Here is a 26,033-nt window from a genome sequence, read left to right on the forward strand (position 1 = left end):
GCAGGCCGCTGCAGTGTCCGTCACCTGTGGCTTCCCGTTGACTCTCCAGGCTCTCACAGCCAAACACTGTCCACACGCCGCAGGGACCCGGGGACGATGTGACTCGGATCATATTCCGTTCTTTTTTAACAACGGCACAGATGTGATCTTCTCAGTCCTGATGGGAGTCAGTTGAGTATGTTTAGACTTAGATAGTTTCTAGATGTGATTCTGACGGTGGCCCGGAAGTGTTAATGACAACGACAACTCATAAAACACAACAAACACTCATCAAACACAATGGCTGATCACGAAACACAACGGCTAGTCACGAAACACAACGGCTAGTCACCGAACACAACGGCTAGTCACGAAACACAACGGCTAGTCACCGAACACAACGGCTAGTCACACAACAGCTGAGTCAGAACAGTCAAATGTGATTATTATTTCTGCCCACGTAGTCGTATGTGTAATCGACAACACAACAACATTTACACGGGTTTGGTGTGAGATTTACTCTCATGAGATACTTTGACCTGGGTTGTAACTCACGATCAATGACCAATTTACCAATAAGTAATAACCAGAACGTCTGTCATTAGTCTGAGGTCTGTCTGTTTGAATACCAGAGTGAGTTTTGACGGGTCACGAAATTCCTGGAATCTTGGGAAATGAGTTCTGTGAACTAGATCAACCCGGAGTCTCGGAGGGGTTTCCACAAATGGGTCGCTTGACCGTTTTCTTTCTCCTTCAAGCCACTTCAGTCAGGACCAGTTAGTCAAAATCAATACCGTCATTCACAACCACTCCAAAGAGGATTTCAACAACGGTTGTATTTTGTGGTACACACTGCGCCGGGACTTCCCTCCTGTGTCATGTGAACATGGAAAGCCTCAGGCAGGAGTCAGAAACTGACAGGAGAAGGTGGAGCTGGTGTGGAGGCCGGCGGCAGGCGGGGTAACGCAGCTCAGATAGATGCTCCCTTTGTGAGATCTACCATCGGGGCGCATATCAGGTGACCAGTCAGCTGATGGTTGAACCGACGCTTTGCTCAGTTTGTTCACCTCGTCGGATTCTGAAATCAACCCTCAATCGGATGGATTCCAGCTCAACGAATCTGAAGGAGGGACGAGCGGGGAACGATCCTTTAGGCATTTTCACGACTGAAAGTCCGACGACTTTCCGACCCGACAGTTTAGCTTCTTCTTGAATTTTAACCGTATTCATCATTATAGTGTTTATATTGTTGATAATAGTGTTGTAGTATATTTTAGCTTGTGTTATGTTTATATAGTGTTGTCATCCACCAGTACAGTGTCATGAACGACCGTAGAGTTCAGCGGTAGCAGTAACTCACCACCGACATGAAGCTCTCGGTTGTAGTGAACATTTCCACGGTAACAGCGAGCTCCACCAATCAGGGACGTTGATGTTACATTTTAGGATTGTGGGTAGTGTTGTACTTCTCAGTAACAGGGTTGATTTCATACGGACTTGTGGCTTCTGTTGAGCTCTATGATGAATCGATCGGCAGCATCAGCAAAATACTTTTCCAAAGGATACCTTGAAAATCTTTTCTGATAATCAATAGCAAGTCCTCAGAAATTAGTGTTTTCTTTAATTCTTATGTTTTCATCTCGTTTGAGGAGATTGTGACAGGATGTTGTATAGATCAGCAATGAATCAAGTTAATAACCAAATAATAATTCACTGCACAGGAGACGTTGTCACGTTGAAGCTGATGAATCCTCTGTCTCCCTGATTCTCATCTGACCAGACACTAGTCGTCTGTCTGCTGCAGGTGAACCGAGTCAAACATCCCACATTTTTCCCGTTGTCCTTCAGCCGCCGTCACTTTGTGTCAGCTGTGATCTGCAACACACGCTCAGTGTAGCGTCGCGTCAACAAACGAGACTCGAGGCTTCAAAAGGTGTGTGTGTGTGTGTGTGTGTGTGTGTGTGTGTGTGTGTGTGTGTGTGTGTGTGTGTGTGTGTGTGTGTGTGTGTGTGTGTGTGTGTGTGTGTGTGTGTGTGTGTGTGTGTGTGTGTGTGTGTGGTCACTTGTCTTTCTAAAGTTGTGAGAACCAATTTTGGTTCCAAACCATCGATGTGAGGAAGATTTTTCACCGGTCCTCAGAATCTCAAAAGGCAGTTTGAGGCTTAAAACTTGGGTTTTAGGGTTAGAATTGCATTTAGCTAAGGGCTAGGCATGTAGTTGTGATGGTTAAGGTTAGGGTAAGGGGTTACACTGCAAAAAAAGGAAAGCTAAAATACAAGAAATAAACACAAAATAAGTTGTTCATTCCAGAAATAAGTAGAGGCCAACCGATATGGATCTTTGGAGGCCAATGCTGATACCGATATAATGGAGTTCAAGATTTCCAATACCAATACATCAGCCGATATATATATATATATATATATATATATATATATATATATATATATATATATATATATGTGTGCGTGTGTGTGTTTTAGTCTGTCAATTATTCCTTAGATGTCGTTATCTTGATATTTTAGTTTAACCACAAACTTTATCAAAAAGTAACGATAAATTTAAAAGAAAACACAAAATTCAACCAAATATATAGAACTTGAATTAAGAGAATAATCTTAATTTATTTGACGTCAAACGTTAAAACATGAATGCAATGTTTCATCGTTTATTCTGTACGATAAAATATTTCACGTCGGTAAACATAAGCGCCGTTAACGACACGTCTGTAAAAAGGCTCCTCTCGACCAACGGATGTATATATATATATATATATATATATATATATATATCGGTCGGGGCTCTATAAATAAGTTGCATCTGATAAGTTTGAAGACAGAAACTAAGTAAATGACTATTAAAAACAAATGAATTATTCTCATTTTTCAAGCTCGGAACAATTTGCAGTGTAGGGAAAGTCATCAGTGTCCTCACAAGTGTAGAGAGACAAGTGTGTGTGTGTGAGCTGTCATGTCTGACAGCGTTTCTATCCTGGGAGAGCTGGACTCTGGGCGCCCTCGTCTTCCTTCTCCTGCAGCAGCTGCTGCTCTGGCAGGTAACCAGCTGATGTTTACTGCCGAAACGAGTCTCGCCCAGAAACCCAGTTGGCTGCCGAGACCGGCGGGTCGAGGAGTCGGGGGTCTGCAGACGCACCGCTCATGTTTCCGGAGCAGTGGCTGGAGGAGGAGGAGGAGGAGACGAAGGCTCCTGAGTCTGGATGTCGGTTGTTTGGCTGCAGGCGTCGTCTGCAGCTTCAAGGACTCTGCATCGCTGCATCCGTCCCCTCGTGACGGCTCTGTAATTACTCCCAGTGGTAAAGTGCTGATTACATTAGCGCTAATGTGACGCCTTCAACATCGATCCCTGATGGGCCCGTGTGTGTGTGTGTGTGTGTGTGTGTGTGTGTGTGTGTGTGTGTGTGTGTGTGTGTGTGTGTGTGTGTGTGTGTGTGTGTGTGTGTGTGTGTGTGTGTGTGTGTGTGTGTGTGTGTGTGTGTGTGTGTGTGTGTGTGTGTGTGTGTGCGGTGACGTGGACAAACTCCCTGTGATTCGTCTGCGGCCTCTGGTCTCGGTCACAGTTTGTGATCAGGCTGAAACTTTTCCGCCTGATGAACATGAAAAAGTGTAAACTGTCCCCGTCACGTTCCTCAGATTTGTTTTTTTAATATCTGCATCGGGAATATCAACATTTTTTAAACTTGTTTTTAAAAATATGATCAAGAATTTGCTTTTTACTTCTTTAGTTTTCAGTTAGTGCGTCTGTCGTGTACACTATATCTCTGGAACACCGTCAGGGAAGTTCTTCCATTTTGGCCAAGGTCACCGTGGCCTCTTTGATTTTTAAAATTAATTTTCAGTTATCACTGGAATCATGTGTCTGTGTCTTGCTTTCAGTCTTCGACAAGGTTTCGGATGCGAACAGTAATTAACAGACTGGAAAATATTAATTATTTCCTCTCCTGACGGAGTAATTGAAGGGATTACAGAAATTTTAATAAACAGGTAAAATTTAACACAAACCGATCTCAGAAACCAGATTGACACTGTAGTATTTTGATGAATAAAAATTGTTGTTACATTTGTTCACCGATATAATGGCTGATTCAATTACAGTTCTTGCGCCAAGGGATTGATGATGCCATCAATAGCCCAAAAAATAAAAATTATTCACGTGTGTATATATATATATATATATGTATATATATGTATGTATATATATATATATGTATAGTAATATATTTGAAAAAATTGCAATGATTAGAAATTATGAAATGGTAATACAGTTTAACCATAAACCTTACTATAAATAACAAAAATAAGAAAGAAAACACAAATACAACCAAATATATAGAACTTGAATTCACAACATTTTTATTTAAAAAGTGTTTTCTGTGTTGTTGTTTTTTCTGTTAAATAAAAATGTCATATCAGCAAACATAAACACCAAATACCGATACATCTTTGAAAGGCTAATATCCCACAGTCTCATCGATATTATCGTTCGGGCTTTAAACGATATAAATGAACACAAACACATTTGAGAAATTGTTGTGATACATTTACTGCTGTTGTCTCAACTCCTCCTCCTAAACTCCTCTTATCGGAGTTCTGGTCACATCTCAACTGCGTCTTCCCAACCAGATGGACTTTCCCCTCGTTGCCGTGGAAAAAAAGCAGATGTTCAAATTTGAAATGTGTGAGCACTTGAGGGACTTTTGGGGTTTTTAACCTGCCACTGATAAGAATGACTCTGATTCTGACACACTGCTGGCGCACAAAATGAAATTGAACAGGTTAGCTTTCAATTAGTGTTGCTAATTGAGAGAGTGTGTGTGTGTGTGTGTGCGCGTGCGCACTCCACTTCAGAGCTCTCACTCCTGGGTCTGTTGTGGTCTAGAGGCTCTCATTATCCTCAAAGTGTGAACCACCTCAATTAAGTCATTATGTAGGACAAACCCGCCATCACTCACTCACTCACTCACACGCACACACACACACTCACTCACACGCACACACACACACACACAAACACTGCTGCTGCTGCTGCTGCTCTTTTATACTGAATAAACATTCACATGAGCACATGATGGTTAGATATTCAGAGATGAACTGATGGAGGGAAAGATGCATGCTGGGAAATAATCTCCTGCTTTCGAGGTCCATCATGTCCTCCTTTTCGGCCATCGAAAAGAGGGCGATGATCGATGCTGTCATGTAAAAATCATTCTAATGAAATACAATATTTAAAGCAATTTCAAAGGAGACATATTCTGCTCATAATCAGCTTCATTATATTAACATGGGTTATGACTTGAAAAGGTTCACATGCTTTAATGTTCAGTAAACGCATCCATTTCCTGCAGCTCCTCTTTCACAGCCTCTGTCTCTTTAAGGGCCCTCCCTCCCAGTGATGCCCAGTCTGCTCTGATTGGCCAGCTGGCTCTCGCTCTCGCTTTGCCCGCCTCTTTTTGGGGGCGTGTCAGACTAGACCCTAGACGTGCTTGATGCATCATCCAGACGACTGATGAGGCGTTAACACACTAGAGGAAAGAGAAAAACTGAAATATCATATGTCTGCTTTAATAAGATAGAATATGCTGCTCATGAATCATGAGAGAAATGTGATCTCAATAGACATTTTACCTATAATCGTGCAGCCTCAGCTAATGGTCAGTAAATCTCTCCAAAAGCAAACATGGCTGCTTGTTTAACCATATGTCTCGTATTTTAAAAGTTCGTGACGTATCTCATTTATCTAATCTCATGACAATTAGGGTTGCAACTCGCGATTATTTTTATATTCGATTAATCTGTCGATTATTTTCTCGATTAGTTGTTTGGTCCATAAAATGTCATGAAATTATGAAAAATATTGATCGTGTTTCCCAAATCACAAGATGATGATTTCTTCTCACACCAAAGATATAAAGTTCACTGTCACAGAGGAGCAAAGAAACCAGATCATATTCACATATAAGATGCTGAAATCAGAGAATTTTTTTCCCATAAAAACTACTTGAACCGATTAATCGATTAAGCAAAATGTTTGGCGATTAATTTAATAGTTGATTTCTAAAAGAATAAACTGTTGCAGCTCTACACGCAATTCGTTCGAATATATTCAGATGAATTCGAAGAGGTCATTACAATTTGAGTATGAACTTTTTCTCACACGTTTGAATTAATGTTGAAGGTTTTCCAAGAAGCGGAGACGACCCGACTAAAAACTGATTTCTATTCATCCATATGTTCAGATCTTCAAAGTCCGACACGAGCCGGTCACCTGACGAGTCCCAGGTGGCCGCGCAAGTTTTTCGGATGCAGAAGGGAATCAAAGTCGATCAAACCCGGCGGGCCTGTGTTGTGAGGTGTTTTTGATGATCCGCCGGCTAATCGTGTGTGTGTGCGCCGTCGGCTCCTGTGCTCGCCGGGCGGCTCCTCCCTCGGTCGTTTGCTGTGATTTGTATGCGTAGTGGAAGATGGTTTGTTCTGCAAAAGGAGGATTTGGCCTAAATATAACTTCAAAGCAGACGCGTCTCCCTCTGTTTCCTCCGCCGGTCGCGTCTCTGCAGAGAGGGAGGGAAGCTTTTATCTTTGACTGCTTGTTTGTGCACCGGCCGCCTGCTGCACAGTCTTTCTTTTCTTTCCCTCCGGTCCTGTTTTGTGCCCTGATGTTAGTGTGCGTCTCTATCAGCGACACGCAGGTGTACGTACTGAGGTGGTGCTGAGCAGCAGCAGCAGCAGCGGTGCAGCGAGTGAAAGGCCTGAACGCCACATAGCGGGTTTAACTTCAACGTCTTTTGAATTTTTTTCGTCAAATTGAATTCACCGTACGTTGGAATGAAAACATGCCTTGGTGTGCAGATTAACCACCGAGTGTTTTTCACGTAAATGTGGATGTGTACTGAATATAAGAGGGAAGACGGACTAACGCCCTTCTAAACTAAATTCGAAGATTAGTTTTCTCATGCAGCACAACATCTCGCCTTTTGTAGGTAAAAGGGCATTTGTTGATGTCAAAAGTATGTGGACACCTAACCACCAAACTGTAAACCCTTCCTTAGTTGACAGTGTTGCTTTAAAACTGCTTGTGTATCTCTGCAGAGACCACCAGGGGGTAGGGACGTGTATCCACAGATTGTCAACACATGGGGACGACCTTTGAGTTTTTGACATCTCACCCGGGTCTTCTTCAGAACAGCAGAGTTACCTTGCTCTCCATTATACCTCGGAGCTCGGAACGCGGAAGTCGGGTTCATCGTTCCAGTATAATCTCGGAACTCGGAATTACGACGTCCGAGTCGGAAATTGCAACGGGAACCACCTTCCGAATCGGTTTTCAGTTTTCACAGGGACATGAAGTCTGTACATGCTACGGGGTTCGTTGGAAACAGGAAGTGCTAATGGCTCATTGGGCTGATTCATGCTGACGGTTTTGCAAAGGTCTCAACAAATACAGGCTAAAGAAAGTGTCAGACTTTGCCACGACGTGCTGCAGTTCAGGTGTTTAATGGAAAAATTTATACAGTTGACCCAGGAAGACGGAGACCGTGGACGTCTTGAGCAGAAGTATTTATTACAAGAGCTCAATGTATTGAGGAGATATCTGGTTTGTTACACAGATCATCAAGTGGTCAGTTCATTGTGTCCCCAAAAAACCTGCCTATCCCAGTCAGTGTGATGTATTTAACTCTCAGAATCACGTGTCATCAAACAGACTTAACGGCTGTCTCCATAGAAACGCTCTGTCTCAGTCTCAGTACATTTGGGACAAAGGGCCACCGACCTCCCAACTAGAATAAACATTCAAGAGTCAGGACAGAAATCCATATTTAAAAACTGCACAACGTCGTCGTCTTTGTGAAAAAACCTTTACCTAAGTCCTGGGAAATTCATGTTGTGAACTGGTTAGAAGTTTCAGATTTCTTCAATCCTTTGAGCTAATGAAACATTTTCATTCAAAAAAAAACATGTAGTCAAGCTAAAAACGAAAAGCGTTGATATTTGGAGATGTGAGATTTTTTACTTTCCCTCACGTTCAATCGATGTCGACAACTAACCAAAGTGGAACTCGTTTTATTTCCCTCTGTTTCTTCAGTCGTTGATTTGAAAGGAGAAAACCATGGTACTATTTATTAAAGCAGAGTATTTTTTGGGGGGATTGATTGTTGTAAGTTGCTCGGACAGTTTAAGCCAAATGATTTGTTGTGACGTTTTGTTCGTCGTTCAGGACGTTTTTTTACCAAATTGGATTAGTCCTCGTCGGGCGCGTTACATTTTTGGGAATCACTGATATTATTTTGCACGTCTTCTGTTGAAGTGATGTCACAGACTGTTTGGTGTAATGTGGCAAAAAAAACAACACGAGATCAGACACATTTTGTCACATGTGATTTGTGTTTGTCCAGTGGGTTTTCAGCTCAGACTGACTCTAAAATTAGTGCCTGAGCTGTCGGACTAGTGTGTGTTATGATGGTATCTGCTGCAGCCATCTGTTATACACACACACACACACAGATACTTCTATAATTGTGTGGACCTTCTTCGACAAAACATTTCACAGCCCCTCGCCCAAACCTGATTCTGATCGGCCTCAGTGGGGACTCGTCAAAATGTCCTCACTTTTCACAATGAATGTGCGCAACGTATAAATACATCCCCACTTTCAAAATAGATAAAATTAACTTTATCAAAAATGAATTCCCTTTTCTAGACTTTTATTATTTTATTTTTTTTGAAAAAAATGGCTTCAGGCCCAAAGTCAAGAAATCAACTCTGTCCTCACATAGACTGATAACGGAACAAAACTCAAACACACACGGGAAAAACCATACAGTTACACAATCATACACACGCACACACACACACTTGCAAATGCTAAATTCCTTCAATATCTGTCCCTCTCAGTAAATCTGCATAATTACACAGCAATCAGGATGATTAAAACACCTTCCAGCCAACACACACACACACACACACACACACACACACACACACACACACACATTGTGCGTGCAGGGTGTTTTAATGTGTTTGTCGGGGAGGGTTGGTCGGTGCTGGGAACGTTCGGAGCGTTTCAGCCGTTTGGACTCGACTCTGCAGAGCTGCAGTTTTGTCTGCAGCCTTCAGCAGATCTGCTGCTGCTGCTGCTGCTGGCGAGGGGAAACACAAACACTGCAAGGTCATAGATGAGAGTCAGTGTGTGACGGGGAGAGAGAGAGAGAGAGAGAGGGTTGAAGCTCAGAGAGAGAGAGAGAGAGACGCTGAGGTCCACCTGGCAGGCCGTCCGACGCTTCACCTCCAACAAGATGGACTCTGAGAACAACGAGTCGGGTAGGAGCCAGTTTTTAAATCGGCCATTCTCGTGTTTGCGCGCACTACATCCTAGTGTGTGTGTGTGTGTGTGTGTGTGTGTGTGTGTGTGTGTGTGTGTGTGTGTGTGTGTGTGTGTGTGTGTGTGTGTGTGTGTGTGTGTGTGTGTGTGTGTGTGTGTGTGTGTGTGTGTGTGTGTGTGTGTGTGTGTGTGTGTGTGTGTGTGTGTGTGTGTGAGACAGTAACAAGAGTCCAGGTTTGCGTCTCTGTGAACAAGCCTGCACGGCGGCGGCCATTGATCTTTTCTATCGAGTCCCTCTTGTCACCGGTCGTCCAATCAGCCGCTTGTTTCTTGATTTTTCCGCTGGACTGACGCACCTTGAGGACCAATCGCAGCGAGGAGAGGAGATTTCAATATTTTTTCATAACGAGCGAGGGAGGGATGAATGATGATTGATGATCTGCAGCTCTCTCGTTGTTTTTGTGACGTGCGGCTCGTCGTGCGTCACCTCACACGTATATATTCAGATCCTGAAGGTTTTAACTGCCTGAACTGTCAATATTTATATGTATTTATACTCTGATCTTGATGCATGTTTGCATATTTCTATAAGACATATTCTTTAGGGTGGACGGAACGTGACAGGAAAGTGTTGTGTTGACCTGGTCAACATCCCAAACCTTTTGGGGTCAGGATGTGTTCCTCATGGTTTTTACACAATGTATCTTGAAATATGACTACATGAGTTTTATTAAGGAAACTGTACAGTCTGCAGTTCATCTCAGATCCAAGTTCCAAGTGACAAACGGCCATAAAAAGTAAAGCATGACCGATATCGACCGATATGAGCCTTTCACTGACATATCGTTATCGGCGTTTATGTTTACCGATAGAAAATCTTTTATTTTATTTGCATTAACCTTTACATTTTCCGTAAAATTAATTATGTTTATTTTCTTAATTCAAGTTATTTCTATTTGTTTGTATTTGTGTTTTTAAATTTTTTTTATCGTTTTTGATAAAGTTTATGGTTAAATTAAAATATCAAGCCTCAATCACATTCGTCATAAAGGTTTGATAATGTCATCTTACACATGTTAGCGGTATCCGAAATCTCAGGCTCCACTTTTAATTTTGGTGAGGATTAGGGCAAATTGGTGGATTCAGGTATTTTCTTTTTCACTCAGATAGGTTGTTTATTTTGGACATTTTCACTTGTTTCCCAGGGAATAATTCATGGATCTTGATGGAAAGAAAAAATATTTATATTTTTTATTCATATTCATATGTAGATATCTTATATTTCATATTTAGAGGACTGTTAGTCCTAGTGAGAGTTTGTCTCCTGTCCATCAAAACCTGCTATAGGGTCGACTGGCTAGTACACATTTCAACAAGGATGAACAGTCTGATTGTTGTCCTGTGTTTATTATTCAGCCTGTCTCATTGGTCTGTTTGATAGAGATCCTCTCCAGACAGACTGGACCCATGCGCACATAGACCAGGTGAATCTGAGCATGAAGGGCTGCACGTCGTTGTGTGGGTGGTTTGTCGTCCTTGAGCCTTGGGCTGACAGATGTTTGAGTGGCGGCAGCGCAGAGGCACCAGAGGTCATCTGTTGTCTTTCACGCTCAATTAGGTCCTTTACTACCAGTCTACTATACTTCACTGTCAGACACACACACACACACACACACACACACACACACACACACACACACACACACACACACACTCATTCGTACTTCTGTACTTGTTATGACCCCCATTGACAAGCATGTGGGGCAGTAAGCGATTTTAATCCAGTACACCTTTTGTAAAATTCAACAAATATTTCCTCACGGTCCACTAGTAAGGAAATCTACTCACGTGGATAATTTGCGTTGAGCGCTTCTTCAGGAAGTATTTAAAGCCCCAGTGTGTAATTTTTGTACTTTTCTGGCGGCATCTGTTGGTAAAGTTGCAAACAGCATCTAACTGAGCGACCGACAGGGGAAACTTTATGGTGGCGCACCGCTGATTCCATTTCCGCTTTATGGCAGCATCTGAAATTCAACGTGAACACGACCTATACGTAGCAAACATGGAGACCTTCACGGAGGTCGGGTCCACCTAAGGTAACTATATTTACCTAATTCAGAGTGGACAACAAAAACAAATGTGATTATACATACATGAACACATAGTTATGGACAATATATTCAATTTCTGTGAACAAGGTCTTCTTGGCTTTAAAGCCGGATGGTCTCAGATTTCCAGATGAACTCGGGGGTAAAGGGAGACCGATGTGCTTCCTAGAAAACACCCAACTTCCTGGAACGTCCGTGTTTCCCTGCAGGATGAATTGATATGCCAATGTTCCAAGTCCTAACGGTCTCTTGGATCTGATCGCTGATAAGAGATTCATTCAGTTCCCGGTTAATTGGATTTGCTGCGGCTTTAAAGAGGTGAGACTCTTGTTTTACAGACTGTTTTCTGCTGCGACGGCTTCACTGACACTCAATCATCCGGCGCCGTGTAAGTGAATCACCGACGTTTCACAACAGACGTTAGCACCACATAAAAGAAAGGTGAGGAAATACGGACGATTTTGCTGCTGTGCAGATTAATTTCATAAGAAAAGTTAATAGAGCATCATTGACTGTTGGTATTGGATGTTCAGAGCCTCACAGCTGTTCATACTCTAGCACAATTGCACCTGATTAAACTTGATAAGGTATTGATCACACATTGATGGGGTATGCCAAGGTCCAGCAAAGCCATGATAAACACTTAGTCATTCCACTAAATATTGATCGCTCCCCCGTCTCTGTTGTTGTTGTTTTTTATGATTTATGACACTTGTTTAGTTTCCACTATTTAATGCTTTTGATGCTTTCACCAGCCGTCAGTTTTCTTCTTCTGCATTTTGTAAATTGATTGGTTAATAGCTTTAAAATGTCAAAGGTAGATTGGTCACTTACCCCGAAACAATTTTTAGTTTTCCAACCTTTCTCTTTGCGTTCGATAGTGATTCATTAACTAGGACTTGATGTTGCAATCAGCTGGTAGGTGGTATAGCTTAGTGGGTTGCACCACTGACTTTGATACAGAGACAGTGGTTCGAGTGGGCCCGAAAGCATGGCCCTTCGACCTGCCTACCTCCGATCTTGGAAGTCGCTTTGGACAAAAGCTTTAAGCAAAATGAATGTAATGTAATAACAATCCCCGGGGTCAGCACTTTACGGAGCTACTATACGACACATCATGAATCAAGGTTCAACCCTGGTTGGGGAAAGGTGAGTGGGCAGGGAAGTTGGTCTTGGTTATGTAAGGATTCATTGACTCGGACTTGTATGTTTCAATCCCTGAAGAATCAGCGCTTCTCCTTTGAATGTATCCTAATAAGAGCAGAGCCACAGTTTCCACTCAGTCTCGTTTCCTTACACGGTCAATGTGAGCGGCTGCAGAGGCTTTTTGTCTATTAACCATCACATGTTGGAGGACTTGACTTTAATACTGTGAGAGACTCGTGTTTGCCAACACCAACCAAAGCCTCCCTGAGCCCTGTGTCAGTGCATTAGCCGCCACACATGAACAGTAAATCCAAAGTGTTGTCTGTTGTACGTTGGTGCAAATCATCGTGATTCTTTCTATGTTTTTCCAAAGTTCTGAATACATGCTCCAGGCTACGAGCCGCCGCTAAGGTTCTTTGATAACTAAAGACGTCCGACAACTGAAACCTTTTTATCCTTTGCGATTTATGGAAACATTTAGGATCATGTAAGTGTAGGCGTCGCATGTGACAGCAGAGGTCCGAGCTTCAGGACAAACTGTGACTTTGTCTCTGCGATGCTCAGAGCTGAAGGAGTTCCACTGAGCTCACTGTAGCCCGATGACAAGCTCCATAAATTGTGGGGTATATGATAATTACACGGTCCACTGCTCCAGTGTGCGGCTGGACGCTCGCCATCCTTCCCCTGCAGCTGCAGGCGCATGATGTTTGTGTATATATATATCCATAGACTGTATAGTCTTGTCTGTACTGTCCCCTCAGACTGTGGGAAACATGTTTGTCCTCAGTCACATAACATTTCATCTCTGGCTCCTCTTATTTATTATAATAACCTCGATAACGAGGCTGCACCACACACACTTTGTGCCCATTAAGATTACTGGCATTACATGATTAATTAATTTTCAACATGAGCGCACACAAAAGCTGCTTATAAAAATAACTCATATCCAACAAGATAATATCTGTTAAATCAAATTCCAATTAAATCTGGTGCATTTTTCAAGTTGTTCATACATAAAGTAGCTGCAACTTTACGACATCATCGACTAAAATGTCAAAAGGTTCAAGTCCATCTTTATTTACAGTCTATTCTGAGGAGGGAGAACGGGTCGTCCCCTAACCAGAAGGTCGGTGGTTCGATCCCTGCATGGCTCCTCCTCACGTTGAAGTGTGTGAATGATGTGTGACAGAAATGCTGCATGAATGTGTCACTTGAGTTTTTCTCGCCGCTGAGTTGCTGCGGGTGCAGCTCCGGCTCGCCGACACATTGCTGTGCCGAGCAGATGTTAAGTAAACTCGAGTGGCGTTGCGTCAACAGCAGCATATGCCGCATGTGAAAAGCTGTAGATCCTGATTCCTGTGGTGGCGTTTGGCAGTCAGCTCACAGTCAGAGTGTCTGTCAAAGGAGGAAGCAGCAGGAAGTAACCCACTCCAACAATTTCTACACCCGACTGGAGAGAACGCATCGTGGTCTTGGCAGACCAGAGGGTTTATTTTGCGACTTTTGTGTCCTTGAACAAAGCCTTTCAACTCCCAGTTGTTGTTTTTGTGGAGACGATCAGTGTGCAATGAATGTGTTGGTTCGTACTTGTGTTGGAGTGGAGATGGTTTAAATGCAGTTTCAGAGGTTTGTGTCCTGAAATAAGTCCAAATCCCAAAGGATCTGTGAAAAACGCTCTGAGATATTTCTGAAATCCTCCGCAGAGCGAACACACAACAAAATGGCCACATTCAGATGTTAAGCAATTTGATCCAATGGAGGAACCGTCTACTAAAAGGTTTAGGATTGAGTTTTTCCAAAAAAAGAAAAAGAAAGCTCATCTCAGTTTTCATGCAGTTACGGTAAAGTCCGTCCATCGGATCCAGCAGCTGATTATAGTTTTTATTTCATATTTCAGTCTCAGGTTTAGAATGAAGAACCTGGAACACCTGTTCCGCCGTGATTCCTCCTCCTCTGTCGATGGAGATATTCCTTGGCGCTGTGGGGAGAAGGAAAGCCGGGGCTTCATCCCTCTTTCCATTCGGGGGGATGTTTGATGATCACAGTGTGCCGCCGCCGTCGCTCAGCCTGAACTCCCATTGTGAGCTGACATGGAATTGAAGGCTTGGCAGATGGAAAATGGAAGACGTCTTTTGATGCCTTTTGACTGTCAGCGAGGGCGGCGGGTTGTTGTCGCACTTTGATGGTCGTGAAACGCGTCAGATGAGATTCAGACGCGTGAACCAGTTGTGAAAAAGAGACGACTCAAGATTCTTAAGACGCAGTTTTCACCACTTTCTAAAAGTTTAATGAGTAAATCTGAAATTAACAGAGGAATTAACCAATAATGAGAGTTACTGACGATCGTAGCCCTGAACTTAAATGAGCTATGCGTACGTTTTTGCTAGTGCTACCTAGCTAACATTAGCATCAGAAACCGTGAGTTCATCATAAAACTTCTTTCTTTTTACTTTAGCAAGTTTGTGACACTTTGATTTCTATCACTTCTTTCACTCCTGCTGAAGTTAGCACGCTAACAGCTAGCCCCAGCCCGTCTCGTCACTGTGGCGTAACTTTTCTAGAAATCACCTGGAGTAGGTTGTTTGTGAACTACAGTATTAAATCCGTTGATTTGCGTTGAAATGCGTCGACACGCAGTAGGAAAATCTTTGGCTGGGTCAGATGGTTACATATTATTAGACAGAGAGAAAATGTTGGTCTCGTTGGGGTGACGAATAATTGGACCTTCTGACATTTTGCATTAACGAAACTGCTTATTCATTAAGGTCAATTTCTCCGTTTCCTTTCACATTTTTTGCAGCAACGTCTCTTGACATTTGAGAACTAACACAAACGCGCTCACACGCACACCGACACTCGTCGGCATGTGTACATCCACATGCACTTGACTACACATTGTCAGAACAGGCAAACACGCACAGCAAAGAAAGAGAGTTTTTTTACTACGTGAATATTCGTGTTCATCCATGACAGACTGGACAGCGAGGCCGCCGCCGCCAGCTGGGACCTTGGAGATGGATATTGAGTCGTCCACAGTGTGGAAATGTCACTGAAAAGTCATTACAGTGTGTCACTCGTATATCTCCAGAGTTTCATGTTCCACTGATGGTGTGTGTGTGTGTGTGTGTGTGTGTGTGTGTGTGTGTGTGTGTGTGTGTGTGTGTGTGTGTGTGTGTGTGTGTGTGTGTGTGTGTGTGTGTGTGTGTGTGTGTGTGTGTGTGTGTGTGTGTGTGTGTGTGTGTGTGTGTGTGTGTGTGTGTGTGTGTGTGGATAAATGTCCATGGTCGTTATTTGATCAGTTGTATATTGAAATTGAAGATCACATTTTAAATATGAACCCATGATTATCTGGGTGAAAAGAAAAAAAAGAAAAATCGTGGTCATGTTATCATAATAAATAAAATGATAAAAAAATTAATTGTTTAATCCTGCTTGAAAACAAACCACATTTAATATATTTAAACTTCCAAAAAGTTGAATTGAAAAAAAATTCAAAAATACTGTAAAATAAAAGTAGTCACAATTTTCTTTTACAAATCTGTACATAATTACACATTTCTACAAGTTACTTGTTAAAAATGGCAAATAAAACAAATCATAAATAATAAGAAAAACATAACAACCATAACAATACAGTAGAGCCGTTAATGTAAAAAAACGAAGCATATAAAAATAAAAGGCCACATGACATTACATGTTTAAAACGACGCAGCGTCTCTGAAGCTCCCTCTGTGGGGAAAAAAACAAAGACATGGTACAAGGTAGTACAGGGACATTGGAATTCTTCTTGTGTTACCCCCCGAGCCTACTAGCCACCGAAATATTAAAATAAAATAATCCAATACAAGTCAAGATAAAATTGAACTAAAAAGACAATAACATTCAAAAAACACACTAACATTTATCAAATAGGCAAAAACAGCTTCAAGTGCTCATTTTAGATTTTATTTGTTTGTTTTAATAGTAAATTCATGGGTAAGGTGAGTTTTCAGTCTGCCAACAGGAGAGAAGAAGCCTCCATGCAGCAGTAAACGCAGTCCATCCTCCTGCACTGCGTCTGGACCGACGTCTGCTTTGTACAACAGCGATTTTTAATTAGCAGAGGTCGAGAAATCCAAAACTGCCGATAATTGGTTATTTCGTCTGGGTCCGGTCAGAGTGAATAACTGGACGTGTGGAGCTGCTCTTCACGCTCCGCTGTGGCACTTCCAATAAGGCGGGAAGCTTCCTCATTGTGTCCGAAATGTCGCCGGGTCTCCACAACACTGACAAATCTGTGGCAACACGAGAACCAGGCTGAACGATGCTGCACACAGACAGTCATGAGCAGAGCATGAGATCAGGCCCAGGTGGCTCTGTGGCGCCCCCTGTTGAAACACATTTACCCCAATACCAGCTTTTCCAAGACTCCTAAGCGATTTACAAAGGCGTAAGAAAGGGAACTTCTAGTATTCTCGAAGTTCTAGTATGTTCTACCTTTCTAATAAAAAATTGATCTAAACCGTGTCCTCAGACAACAATGTGAGATAACCACCTTGTTTGTTTCATCGTTTCTCTTTTAGTCTTTTCCTTCAGAACAAGAACAATACACCAAACTAGACACATGGTATTTGTACCTCAACATTAGTATATTTTACTGGTGATGCTTAATTATGGTTCAGATAAATGTTCAGTTTAAACATTTCCTTGTGTTTAAGATCATAAATCTATTTCATCGTGGTGAATGTGGAATTCTGTGTAAACCTTTGTCTCGGTTACTAGATTTTTAAAAATTTTTTGAGTTATTAAACTTTAAGTTCCTTAGACTTCCACTTCAATACTACCAATGTGTCCTGTTGAGGCAGTTCAGTGTTTAGCATGAATAATTAAAGCTTCATAATTCAGTACAAAGACCAACATGTTTATCACTGACTGTGATAAATAATAAGTGTCGGGGCACAGGGGCTGAATTCAAAATAAAGTTAATCACAAGAAACAATCGTGATTTATTTCAACACGTGTGAAAAACACAATTTGCCATCATAAATATTTGTTACAATAAACCAGATGGGGATGTGCTGATGGTGATCCTGAGTGAACTCATTAATATCTCTCACTGCTATTTATTAATTAGATTCATCATAACAAGTCCAAAAAACAACATTGAGTCAGAAGGGTTAAGTTTGTAAGTTGTTCGATGCTCCATCATGACAACGCACTTTCATGTCCAGGATCACCGGTGACGAGAGCTGGGTCTACGACTACGACCCAGAAACCGATCGGTGGTGATCGCAGGGGTAGAGCTCGCAGAAGAAGTTTGCGTCAGGCTTAGAAGCAGACTTGTCGTTTTCTCCAACGTAAACTGACCTGAGTTAGTCCCCAAGCGTCAGACTGTCGACGGCGAGAACTCCTGCACCGGTTGAGTAGTTTTGAGGGAGGACATTCTGTGCAAACTACCATAACTGAGGTGCAATGGCAGTTGGGTGCTTCATCATGACAACTCTTCTGCTCACAGCACAACGTGCAGGTGTTTTTGGGTCCCTACCTGCTTTGCCCAATAGTAAGCACAGCATTACCTGGGGGTCGTTGCTAACAAAGGGTACTAAGGTAATTATTAGGGGTCTAGAAATGAAGTAGTTCCTCAAATTTTTTTTGGGGGGGGGGCTTACTGCAGAGTTTGACTTCTTCAGGCCTGAACTCTGAACCAGTTGATACGATACTGACACTATTTTGTTATGGCGCTTATGATAAACTGTTGGGTACTTACTCTAACCTTTACATTTTGAATGTAGAGTTTCTTGTCAAATCCCACTCTACAGTGTCTTTGTTTTTCATTTTGAGATTGAAGATATGGATGAACTGAGATCCGTCGAAAGAAAATCTAAAACCTTAAAACCGCTGAAGGTTGCTAAGCCTTCAGGGATTTATGGAGAGAGATCTCCAGCTAGATCCTCTCCTTCCATCTCCCTGCGTCGATAAAGGGTTTAGACAAGTAATTGTGGCTCAGCGCTGGTTCCTACCACCTCCCTCCCCCCGGACGCCCACTGGCTTCAGTTTGATCAGCTCCACCCTCTGGATTTGGGCTGGTGGAGAGTGAGACGTCGGGATGGTTGAGTTTCATCAAGGAAAATACTGTTTCCAGTAAATAAGGGAGTATTATTTTTTCATAGTTTGTTGGAGTGTGTAGACTCTTGTCTTTGGACATCAGATTGATGATCGATGTTCTCGTCTTCAGCCTCCTTATGAATTCCACCTCCGTCTGGAGGCGGTGGAGAGGAGGATGGAGGAGACTTTATATTGGGTCATTTGTCACCTAACCCGCCTCCTTTCTCACCATCCGTCCATCTATCCATCATCCATCCTTTCCTCCTTCTCCTAACTCCCTATGGGGTTTCCTTCCTTTTACTCTCCCCCTATTTATTCTTTCTCTATCTCCATTTTTCTTTGGTCTTACTTTATCTTTCTTCTCTCCATCCTTCCATCATACCTTCCTCTCCCCTCTCTTCTTATTCCTTAGGCCATCCCTTTTTCTCCCACACTCCAACCTCTTTCTTTTCATCATTTGCTCTTCCCTTTCTGTTTCCCCTCTTTACTTTAATGCCATGCTCCTTTTCTCCATTTCTTTTTACCGTTATCCTCCTCCTCTCCTTCTTTTCCTCCTCCCTTCCCCGGTTGATTTTCTCTCTGGCGGGGGCTGTAATTCGCTCAGAGATGGATTTGCCCGTGCTGCAATCATCCGCTCCCCGCTGCTTTTGCTGGATCTCCCGGCTCGGCGGTTGGAGTCATTCTTTGAACCGCCTGGCGTTGGCAACCCCTTGGTGGCAGACAGATGAAACTTTCTGTTTTCATGTGTTTCTAAAGAACCACACATCACTGGATGTGTTCTTGGGGTTCACATTTATAAGCTGCTGGGAAACAGAGCAGCATGAATCCGGAGAGTCACCGACTCAACAAGTTTTGCTGGAAACTTTAAAATGTTGGTCCCTGCTGCCACGATCTTTCAGTTTTTTGGGGGTTTTGTTTTTTTTCCACGTCCTGACACCGGACATTGCTCTGTTTGGTTTACTTCTGTGATAATTCAAGTAAAGAGTCCTGCAATGGAAACCACATTGAGATGATAATGGTGGATTTGAGGAGGTTTTTAAAAAACAGAGAAAAAACGGTCAGATGCTGGTCGGTGATTTGCAGGTCAGAAGACATCTGTTATAACTGAGCTAAAATTCTTTCTTCTTAAATGTCTTCGAAAATTATACAGCATGAAATGAATCGTAATCAATTACAATCAACATGTTTGTATGTAAATTGTACGATATGCCTATGTACACATGTACAACTCACGAAAATAATCTACTGTTAAATCACTTTTTATTCTTAGACGTTTGTTCAATTTGCAAACCATCCGATCACTGTTAACTGGTCCCGAATGAACACGGTGGATAAAAGAAACAATCCTTCCAGTCTGTTTGTTGTTACGGGAGTTCAGATGTGTGCGTCATACTTCCCACCTGAGTGTTTCCAGAGGGCTTGAATTTCTCGCGACACCCTCCTCTCCGGCTGCGTTCCCCCTCCTCCGTCGAGGAAATGTGAAACCTGGGATTTCATCTGATTCGGTTTCCATTTCTTCCCCTTGTCTACCCCACATGAATATTTAAATGAGAAGTACTGAGCTTCCACCGCCTCCGTGACAAATCCACTATCTCCAGTCGGATCGTAATTCAATTTGAACATAACACATTTATCACGAGGAGAAGAGAGTTTTCAAGTCGCTGGTTAAATGTTTATGAGTCAACGCCGCAGGGAAGGTGAAAAAGCTCAAGACGACAATATCTGATGCCCTGTAATCCATCTGGAATCGCTCCACTATATGAATAATGGGAAGTGTCGATGATTAACCTCTGTCGCAGGGTGAAAGTGGAACTGATATTCTATTTTCCCCCAGTATCAAGAGACTTAACAAATTATAAGACAACTATAGATTTTGTAAACGGAACAAAAATAAAAATAAATTGTTTGGACAGAGGTCAATTCAAGTTCATGTCAACCGACCTGGATTTTTCTGTACTTTGTCATGAAAGGATTTAAAGGCTCAACTAAAAAAACAAAACAAAGTAGAAAAAATAAAAGAGAGAGATTTGCCTCGGTGCTCGACCAGCTGCGCAAGAGCAGCCGTGGGTGGAAGCAGCCATTTACAAAAGACGAGGCTATTTATATATCGAATAATAAGTGATAAATGGAGGCAATTTAATGTGCTTTGCATAAACTGTTTAAAGAAATATTAAATAGGAGAAACACCAACAAACAAACTAGAATAAAAAAATTATATATATTTTTTAAATTAAAGACATTAAATAGATAAAAGCAAATTCAAGGTTGATTAAGAAGCAAGTTAATGATAAAGTTCAGTCTGTCAAGGTTAAGAACATCCTGGTTTATAAAATGTGCTCGTAGATTTGATTTAGAAGTGCTCTTGGCCACAGAGTAACATTTGGCCTTGTGCTCCGTGATGATTCTTCTGGGTTATCCACCAATGTTTAAACCTGTGTGATACTGAGCACTCGGTTCACCTGCTGTTGATTAGAAAAGGATATCAAAGAAACCTTATTCCTTTTGTTTCCTTGCTGGGAAATTCTGTGTCCAGTCAGATGATCCTGCTCAACCCGGGGCAGAATTCCAGGCTTCAGAGAGAGAAAACAAAAACCTGTTTTCTAAGCAGGTTGAATTTAGATATCCGTCTGGCCAGCAGAGCGACTGGGAGGCTGTAAATTAATGGGTCATCATCTGTTTTTGTGCATGCACCCTTCAAGGTTGAAAGGCGGGACGTGGTAATGCAAGTCAATGAGCCCGTGGGCCATTCGGTGCAAAGCAAGGAAACACATAGATGTCCCTTCTCTTCTGTGAGTTTGACAGATACTCGCATGTAAATCTGCGATTGTGATACCGTGACCTTGATTAAAACTACACATTTCTCCAGGTTTGAAAATATTGTGTCAGAAAACAACAACGTATTGAACCTCAGGGTGTCTCCGTCCCTAAGGGACATCAGTGTTTTAGCCCTGAAAGGTTTTTCCAGGAACATTTTTCTTCCACTCTGGCTCTCCGTCAATCCGACTTCCATCTTCGCAGACTCAACTTTATTTACGAGTGTCACTTGTCTCACAGGACGTCGTCACATCGTCGGCCGCCGCCACAGCCGCCCCACGGGGGCGTGTTAACAATCTGCACACTCGTCTGCGAACCCGGGAACTCGAGCTGAACAAAACAGCGCTGCCAGAAAGATGTTTCCAGGCCGCAGATTGACAATGTGGAGTGGGAACGCTGTCGTGGCTTTCATCTGCTCGTCAAAGGCCAGGGAATTAATCAGGAGGGCTGGGGGGGCGCTCTTTAATCTTGTAGATAACGCTCCTCACAGACGGTTTGGGTGCAGATTAAAGTGCACAACGCTCCTGGAGGTGAGATTGACTGTGGTGTGTGTGTGTGTTTGAATGTGTGGATCCTTTTCAGGATTTAATGTAAATCCCCCATAAGTAATTGAGTTATTGATAGAGATACAATGATATTGACTTTGACACCGTGGACTTCGTCGCCCGTCGGAGCCTCTATAGGGTTGTGACCTAACGGACGTCTGCAACGAGCTCAAACTGATATGGAATTGTTAGTGCCCGATATCGATTTTAGGGAGTTCAAGATTTCCGATACTTATACATCAGCCGACATATATATGTATATTTTAATCGATCGATGACTCCTAAGACGTCGTTTTCAAACCTTTATGACAGAGAAATGTACTTGAAGCTTGATATTTTACTGTCTAACTTTATTATAAATGACTAAATAAAAAGATATGGAACTTGAATTAAGAAGATAAACATGATAAAACTTAGAATAAACATAAATGCACACATATATTTACTTTCTTTTATATTTTAGGGTATATTTTTGTTTTGGCCTCCGCATGATTCACAGAACAAGTTACTCAGGTAACCACAAATCCTCCTCTGTATTTCCATATTTTTGATCTCAGTCTGGCACATTTTGTGGTTTATTATTAATGTTATGCTACAGGGGTTTTTTTTGTGTCGTTTTTCCAAGAACAATTTGACTGACATTTCCGTGAGAAGACGAACAAGTTTCTGAATTTGTCAAACAAGCTGCTCTTACTAATCTTATTTATTTAATTTTTATAGTTTTGTTTCTGCGGTTAATCCAATGATACAAATAAATATGTTTGTGAGGAAGAAAAAAACGTTTTCTTGTTAACGTGACATTCACCACGTCCAGCTCCTGCAGAGTCACAGTGACCAGTTGAGTTACTGTGCTTGCATAGAAAATGTTCCTCTGAGCTCCGACATTATCGAGCGAACGTCTCTGTGCTGTGGACACAGAGGCCGGTAACCCGAGCCGAGCTGCAGAAACTGGCCCCAGTGGCGTCTCGTCTTCTCCGCCACAACGAGGGAGGTAATCCCAGGTGCTGGCAGATGCACAGCCCGGGGTCCTCGTCCCATTGGCTGAGCTTCTTGTCCACCAAAGATGTGATGTGTTCTAAAGAACCTGTGGCCGGAGAGGTGAAGCCGCCCTGTTGCTGTTGAGTCTTTGATGGTCTCATCTGGTGAGCTGCAGCGGATTTATGGCCGTTTTTTTTTTTTTGGCCTAACATCGGTCTGAGTCGCTGGAGGCGGATTTACACCGAGGAGGCGTTTGACCCGTGAACACCACTGTCTGGATCTGTTGGAAGCTACTGCGGTCATGCCGGCTCTTTGTGTCTACCTGACTGGGGGGATCCTGAGGAGGTACAGGCAGGTTCCTCAGACGGAGGCCGACGGAGCCTTCAGCTACAGCCGAGCCTCCAACAACAGGCGGGGCCTGCTGAGCTCGGGTAGGTCCGACGCCGAGCCTCCGTCTGAATCGCACTCACCCACAATCTTGATCTTGTCTTGATCTAGAGGAGTTACTTGCATTGAATTATTTGACTTACCTTTGGTGTGACTGGAGCATTGTAAGAAACTCGGGAAAACAAAAATAACCCGCTAACTATCGCTCACCAAAACTTGTGGGTTCAGACCTCTGGAGGGTTTTGTGTTCCTCCCGTTGCCAATCTGTGTGTGTGTGTGTGTGTGTGTGTGTGTGTGTGTGTGTGTGTGTGTGTGTGTGTGTGTGTGTGTGTGTGTGTGTGTGTGTGTGTGTGTGTGTGTGTGTGTGTGTGTGTGTGTGTGTGTGTGTGTGTGTGTGTGTGTGTGTGTGTGTGTGTGTGTGTGTGTGTGTGTGTGTGTGTGTGTGTGTCCGTGTCCGTGTCCGTCCATTGGCACCGCCCACACGTTTATAAAGCAATATGGTTCCAGCTATCCAGGAAACGTGTGCTGCACTTACACATGAACTGAACATTTAGGTTCAGTTTGCAGCTCCTTCCTCCAGTTTTTGGATTTTGTGTTTTGTGATTCCCGGTAGTTTTCCACTCGGTCTGTTCAGTGTGTTTGTGGTCGCCCAGGTCTCCTCTCTGGAGAATCAATAAAGAATAAAGATTGTGTTCGCTCTCCACTCAGGTGCTGGTCTGATAAAAACACGATAACTAGCCGTTTAGATCCACTGGAGATGGAAATACTGTATATCAACGTAATCATTTAGTAAAACATACTTGTATCTGGAAAAACAATGCAGTAGTCAATCGGTGCATGTTTCCAGTGATATCTCAGAACATGCGGGATCAGGTTTGCGTAAGCGTATACGTTTAAAAAAATAAAAAAAATCCCTCTGCGTCTGTGTGATGTCGCAGCAGGATGATGGATCTGATCCACAGTAATGGCCAATCCTCGGCCGGCGGAGTTTGTTGTGTTGGGGTGTAATTCATCAGTCCATGTGGCCTACACAATCTCTGGATCTGAGGCCTCTCAGTGCTGTGATTATGCAGCCTTCTCTGCAGATCTATAGCCGGACACTCAAATTGATGCATCGCCTCTATTACAGTATTGAAGCCGTGATGCCCTTTGCCAGAATGGGTTTTAATGCAATTTGGAGCCGCTGTTATTCATTTTCTGCCACCGGAGCCTCTACACAAGCAAACAAATTGACTGGGGCTGAATACAGTCAATACTCAGTAGAGAAAGGGGAGATATTCACGCTTTGGTCCAAAATGTTGTTATATCAGCAAAAAAGCAAAACATTTTGGTCCATGTCACAGAATTGGAAATTAGAGCCTGACCCATGTGGATTATTGGGGGATGATGCTGATACCAATATTAGGGATTAAAAAAATTATTTTTTAAAATACTGATATATCAGCGGAGATATTTACTAAAATAAATTGGCAGTGCTTCCTGAGATGTTATCATACCCTTATGACCAAGAAAAGGAAATGAGTTACAACAAATTTGAATCAAGAAAATATGCTTATTTTTTTATGTAACAAACATAAATGCATTTAATACTTTTTCCTATTTATTTAAGCTTTCATGTTGCCGAGGCATGACATAATGACATGAAAATGAATGAAGAATCAAATTTGGCATTACTCAGATTTGTTACAGTGGACCAAGTAGCAGGACTAATGGATTTTCATTTATGTTTATTTATGATAAAGTTAATGGTTTAACTTAAGTATCAAGGCTCAATTACATTTCTTTGTCAGAAAGGATTGATAATGAAATCTTAAGGATCATTGACGGATTAAAACATATATATATACTATATATATATAGTATATATATACTCATATATATGACGAAGATGATATATACTCATCTTCGTCCAGTGCCTACGATGCCGTAGGGACGACAAGATTTCCGATACATCGGCTGATATATATCACCGTTTTTCAATCCCACTCAGGGATTCATGAGCTAGCTAACATAACTGATGAATGACATAAAAATTATTCGAGAATCAAAATAGACGTCTTTAGTGTTTTGTGACTGTGGACCAAGTAGCAGAAAGACTAATGGATTCAGCATTAACCAAATGCACACTGCTGATGTTGGAGGCCAAATTCTTTTCAATTCATCTTTGAGTCCAAATGAAGGTTCTAACCAAATCTCAAGAAATCCTTGTCAATGGGTTCCTGAGATATTACGTTCAGAAGAATCTAATGGATACGGTGTAGGCCATCCGCCCCCTCCATAGCAGATGGGACATGGACCAAAGTAAAACATCGACAGTATGTTTGGAGTCTGAGTCTGTGCAGTAGTGATCGTGCTTCTTTGATTTTACACTTTTAAAGACCTCGTTCTAATCTTGTTGTTGGCCTGCTAGCACATCATAAAGGTAAGGTTACGCTTTGTGCACGGACATGAGCTGACGTTTAACTGACAAGAAAATATTTGGACCTTTTTATGCTTCATGCGATGTGAAAGAACATCAGATTGTGTCAGTGTTTCCAAGTGAAGATGTTTAAACCTGCTCCGGGTGTGTCGCTTGCCTTGGCCTGAATTAACACCTGACCAGTAGCTAGGTGCTAGCTAAAATGTAATGTAACTCCTTACATAAAAGCCTATATAA

The 26,033-nt window shown here is 42.3% G+C and overlaps 1 protein-coding gene across 1 annotated transcript in view; it reads left to right on the plus strand.

Moving 5' to 3' along the window:
• Nucleotides 1-26,033, plus strand: part of efr3a (EFR3 homolog A (S. cerevisiae)) — a 64,536-nt gene that overhangs the window by 826 nt on the left and 37,677 nt on the right. The gene's annotated exons all lie outside the window — the stretch shown is intronic.

The sequence above is a fragment of the Scophthalmus maximus genome, chromosome 5 (genome assembly GCF_022379125.1).
Source record: "Scophthalmus maximus strain ysfricsl-2021 chromosome 5, ASM2237912v1, whole genome shotgun sequence".
NCBI lineage: Eukaryota > Metazoa > Chordata > Actinopteri > Pleuronectiformes > Scophthalmidae > Scophthalmus > Scophthalmus maximus.